A 5,895-nucleotide genomic window follows, 5' to 3' on the forward strand; every position below is an offset into this window, starting at 1 on the left:
GAGGTACTGGTACTATCGATTTGGCCTATCTGATTCGGGTAACAGGGACCCTGTTGTTGGCCTGAGGTCTGCTGTGGATAAAACATTGGTGTGCTGAAAATGTCAACATTCACTTTCCAGGCCAGGGTCTCTCTAATAGCCAGTGCAAACAGATGGGTCTCCACTTCAGCACAAATGGCTGTGATGTCCTTGCTGCTGGTTCTCGGAATGGCATCTCTGCGATTCATTTAATGTGCATAGATGGATGGAGATGGGATTCTCATTTGGCTGTTATGACAAAGTATGATTCAATATATTTCTCCCACTTTATGAGAAATACAATTGAAGCTTGAAAGAAGGCAATTCAGATTGACGCCTGTGCGTCACCCCCGCATGCGCTTTTGGTGAACGGATTCCCTGACGCAATGGGGTGGGTTTTATTAATGAGGTTAGAAGACATTAAAATTTGGCTGAAGTTTACCCAGGTAGGATGGCATATTTTTTCTTTGAAAGTTGTGTTTACCCAGTTACAGTAAGTGGAGATTGCTCTAGACTTTTTCATTGTCCATCATTTTGACACACAGACTCATAAAGTTTAGGTTTTTTTTCTAATTTGTGCTATGTGAACCACCATAGCCTTTACCAGGGGTATTCGATTAAAGTTCCAAGAGGTCAGGTCTTTATATTTTCTTCCAAACAGAGGTCCGGACAATATGGTTTTTGAAAATAAATAAATATTTAATCAATTTAGCCCACCTGGATATATACTGAATATTTAAAAGATATGATCTTTTATCGGGCCATTTATTTTGATATTCACAGTATGTATGCATGTGTTGTATGTATTGTAGGCTCTGTGGCTAGGGGAAGGCCCTCTTAACAGAAGTCTGATAGTTAATATTTGTAAATAAAAAAAACTACTGACAACATACAAACAACAAATGTAACAATTAAAATGCTCTCATCATAAACAGAAAACAAATGTACTTACTAAATAAGCCTTTCAAAGCCATTTATACCAGAACTATTTCTATCTTTAAATAATTTCCCAATTAGAATGTTGTTCGTTATATAAAATGTGACCCTGAAAAGCCAGAAAAAGTATTTTTGTTTTCTTCATGAAATCATCCTTCAATATTCTGTGAAAATATAACAACAATATCTATCATACCTCTATCCTACCAAATCCTACCTCTCCGGCAGATCCTTCAGGGTGTCATGGAGGGGCTCGCTGTCCACTGCTCACCACATGATCACTGGGGTCCCTCAGGGATCGGTGCTTGGACCGCTGCTTTTTTCCATCTACACGAAATCGCTGTGACCCTGACGACACCCAGATCTACATCTCGTTTCACCCAGACGATACCACTGTAGCAGCTCGCATTACAGCCTGCCTAGAAGACATCTCAGCTTGGATGAAAGAGCATCACCTCCAGCTGAACCCTGCCAAGAAAGAACAGCAGCAAGCCTCGTCTTCCAACAGCCCAAAAGGGCTCATGTGACACCCCTTTTCATCTCTCTCCACTGGCTACCGGTTGAAGCCCGTATCAGATTCAAGTCACTGATGCTTGCCTACAGGACTGTCACTGGATCTGCACCGGCATACTTTCACACCCTCCTACACCCCATCAAGAACCCTACGTTCAGCAAACCAGCGGCGTCTTGTACTGCCTTCTCAAAAGGGCAGTAAATCGCTTTCCTGCTCATTCTCATTCACAACTCCTTCCTGGTGGAACATTCTTCCTAACTCAGTCCGGTCAACCACATCTCTCACAACATTCAAAAAACTACTTAAAACCCATCTCTTCTGTGAATACTTGACAGAAAAATGAGGAAAAAAACAACACTAACCCTCTCCTTTTCTCTCAGCAGGTATTGGTCTAGCTTTTGTTGAAACTAGTAACTTTGTATTAGCACCTATTGTATTATTGCTCCTGTATGACATATCGCTTATTGCTCCCTGAACTCTCTGTAAGTCGCTTTGGATAAAAGCGTCTGCTAAATGACTAAATGTAAATGTAAATATATTCAATATTGACTGAATAATGCCATTTTTAAAGATTGAAATCTTAGTTAAATTAATGCTTGAAATTGATCTTTGATGCTTGTTATAATAATTAGTTAGATTGTGAGACTTTAGCCTGGGTTTTCGCAGGGTCACAAATGTTTACATGCTGATCAATAATGCTAATGCTAAATATAGATAAAAACATTATGGTTCATAAAATATCACAAATCTGCATGGTTGAAAGGTTGGAGACATAGCCTATAGCAAACAGTAAACAGACAATAATTTAAAATAGGAGGATTTTGTTTATTGTTGTGTGTGTCCATTTACCTCCTCTGCGTGTCTGCACTAGTGTTGTAAAAATAAGCACGTGTCTGCTGCTCTTCATGCGAGAAGCAGCTCGCGAGGAGCGGAAAGGGTTAAAATGAAGCGCGTTTGGCGCTATAGATATAAATATTAGAAGATATAGCAGCAAAAGATCAATTACTTAAATGTTTCTTGAGAGCGCGTGTGATGTGATTCTACGCTGTGTGTATTGCAATCATTCACGTATTGCAAACTACTAACTACGGTATGCATGAATGTAATATTTAATTAATTTCAATATTAGATATGTCTTACTATATTCAAAATAATCGTGAAATTAAAAACTTCCTTCAAATATTAAAACAAGTAAAGTGCTTTCATCCAAACAGAATTTGACTTGCTTTGCTACATGTATAATATTGCAGTTTCTATCTGGCATATGCAGTTTAAAGTAATTAAATACATTTCTAATTTGTACTTATTTGTGTACTGTTTTGCGTCACCACTTGGTGTCCAATGTAAAATCCTGAAACAGAGACTTAAAGAGTACATAACATGAGATCATGAAAATTACATTTCATGTAATGTGTAATGTTGCCGTGTTTGAAAGTAAGCAGTCTGCCAAGTTGTAAATCCTAAGGTGAATGAATAACAAAGTTATTGGCTTGGAATAAAGGGAGTCGACTCTGAATCACGCAAACGAGCTTAAGCTTCGCTTTAAGTGCTGCATTTAGGGAGTCTTCTATAGCACGAAAAGGTGATAAAATGAGGTGTGAAGGATTTAGATAATGTGTAAATACTTGTGGAGTTTGCTTGGCATTGCAGTCGGTGATAGATCAGGGTGCAGTTGGCAGTGTCAGGTTGAGATGTAATGAATAGGCTGATTAGGTCTTTGGCACATAGACTCCAGATAGACTGCAGATGGCAAGGCACGCTTTCGTCTTTCCGTCTCTCTTTCTCTCTGTTCCTCTCACACTATCCCTGCTCCAGGATCTCTCATTAATCACTGTAATTACCAGAAAGAGAAAACATATTAGGACGTTTAACCCTTGTGTTGTGCTAATTTCTCAAAAACAGACAAAAACCTCCGTGGCAAGATGACCCGCGTTCAGTCATACCAGTAATACAGATTGTTGACTTTATTCATGCGTCAAGGCACAACTCACATGTTGTCTTTTAAAGGGGTAATATGACACGGCTAAAATGAATATAATCATTTGTTTTAGATGTAATGCAATGTGTATACACGATTTAAAGTTAAAAAACGCTGTGTTTTCCACATACCGTGCATGTTTGTATCTTCTCTTTGCCCCGCCTCTCTGAAACACAGATTTTTTACAAAGCTCTTCGCTCTGTATAGCGAAGTGTGCTATGATTGGCCAGTTAACCAGTGCGTAGGGATTGGTCAAATACTGCAAGCGTGTGACGTAAATGTAACGCCTCTTACCATATTTGGAACATCAGCGTCACGGGTCGGTTTGGCAGAACCCAGTCGCAGACAGGAGAGTACAAATTTTTTTATTTATTTAACAAAAACACAAACACATATAACAAAATCCCAGGAGGGGGAAAACAGGTAAGGAGTCAAAATAACACAAAATAAACACTTCCCACGTGGGGGAATAAACTTGAGGGGTAGAAAATAAACAAACACCATACCCTTCTACAAAGGGGTAGGAAAAAGGCTTAGAACAGGGAACCAGTGAAAACAAGAACAACTAGAGACTTACTAGAACGAGGGACACGAGGTAATAGACATGGAGTAGTTGACATGTAGTATACACGACAAACCGGCAAAGGACAGAGACCAAAGGGCATTATATAAGGGAAAACTAACGAAGGATAATTACATATGGTAGGTGACTGGCAGGTGACTGGGATAAACACTCAAGGAAAGATTACGGGAGACAGAAGGGCGGGGCTGAGAGACAAGACAGGATGACACGCGGCGAAAGTGACAACAAAGCCACGTTTCTCCACACAAAACGCAACATAAACCCGCAAGACGTGGTTCTGTCACGACTCCGTCCAATGAGCATGAGAACTCGTAACAGGAAGGACAGAGTCCTGACAGAACCCCCGCCCCAAGAGACGCCTCACGGCGTCCCAAGGGTGAAACCTCAGTGGGCCAAAACAGAGAGACACAAAGACAGACACCAGAGACAAAGCACAGAGCAGACTAGGGGGAACATGAGGGAGGCCAAAATGGGATTGGGGTGGGCCATCAAAAATAACAAACAAGGGAGGGGGGTGGGACAACAGGAGGCCAAAACTTGGGGCCACTAAACAAGGGTGGGACAGTGGGAGGAGTCTTGGGAGGGCCAGATGAGACCGGTCGGGCCTTGCGTGAACCGGGTGGAACCGGCTGGGGCCCTGGCTGGTTCGCCGGCTGGATTGCCGGCTGCTGGGCCGGACTGGACGCCGGCTGCACCGGACTGGACGCCGGCTGCACCGGACTGGACGCCGGCTGGAATGCCGGCTGCTGGGCCGGACTGGATCCCGGCTGCACCGGACTGGACTCCGGCTGGACCGGACTGGCCGCCAGCTGGAAGACCGGCTGCATCGCCGGCTGGATAACCGACTGGGACGCCGGCTGGATAACCGGCTGGGGCACCGGCTGGGACGCCGGCTGGGACGTCGGCTGGAATGCCGGCTGGAACGCTGACTGCGCCGGACTGAACGCCGGCTGGGACAGACCCCGCGCTGCTCGCCGCTGCCTCTTCTTCCTCAGCCGAGCCACCCACCTGGTGGTCGGCTGAAGGAACGAGGTAAAAGGCAGGGCTGGCTCTGGGTTGGAGGCCTCAGAGGACGATCCCCAGGACTCTCTCCTTCCCTGCTTGCCACCGAGGCTGGGCTGGGGTGGATAGGCTGTAGGGGGAGAGGAGGACGGGTTGGAGACGCCCATAACCCCGATCTGCAGGGGACGACCCTCAGGGATCGTGACCAGCGGAGATGGGTAGGCGGGTTGAGCTGAGACCCTGGACTCCGATCACTCAATGGCGTATTGCCACACGGTGTCAAAGTACAGTGGTCTCAGCGACCTCATCTCCGCACGTGAGAGTGGTTCCCTGAGACCGGTGTTGAAGAGTGTCGTCAGCTCCTCCTCTCTGAACACCATCTCCTCTGCGACTTCCAGGAACCGGCCCGCGTAATCATCCACGTCCCCGTTCCCTTGGCGAATGTCGTGGAGGAGATGAGCCTGGCGGGGCCGCACAGTGTCCACTCTGCCTGCTGGGTTCAGTTTCATGGCCGGTTTGTTCTGTCACGGGTCGGTTTGGCAGAACCCAGCCGCAGATAGGAGAGTACAAAAAAAGTTTTTATTTAACAAAAACACAAACACATAAAACAAAATCCCGCGAGGGGGAAAACAGGTAAGGAGTCAAAATAACACAAAATAAACACTTCCCACGTGGGGGAATAAACTTGAAGGGTAGAAAATAAACAAACACCATACCCTTCTACAAAGGGGTAGGAAAAAGGCTTAGAACAGGGAACCAGTGAAAACAAGAACAACTAGAGACTTACTAGAACGAGGGACACGAGGTAATAGACATGGAGTAGTTGACATGTAGTATACACGACAAACCGGCAAAGGACAGAGA

Source organism: Triplophysa rosa, linkage group LG12, assembly GCF_024868665.1.
Source record: "Triplophysa rosa linkage group LG12, Trosa_1v2, whole genome shotgun sequence".
Classification (NCBI taxonomy): domain Eukaryota; kingdom Metazoa; phylum Chordata; class Actinopteri; order Cypriniformes; family Nemacheilidae; genus Triplophysa; species Triplophysa rosa.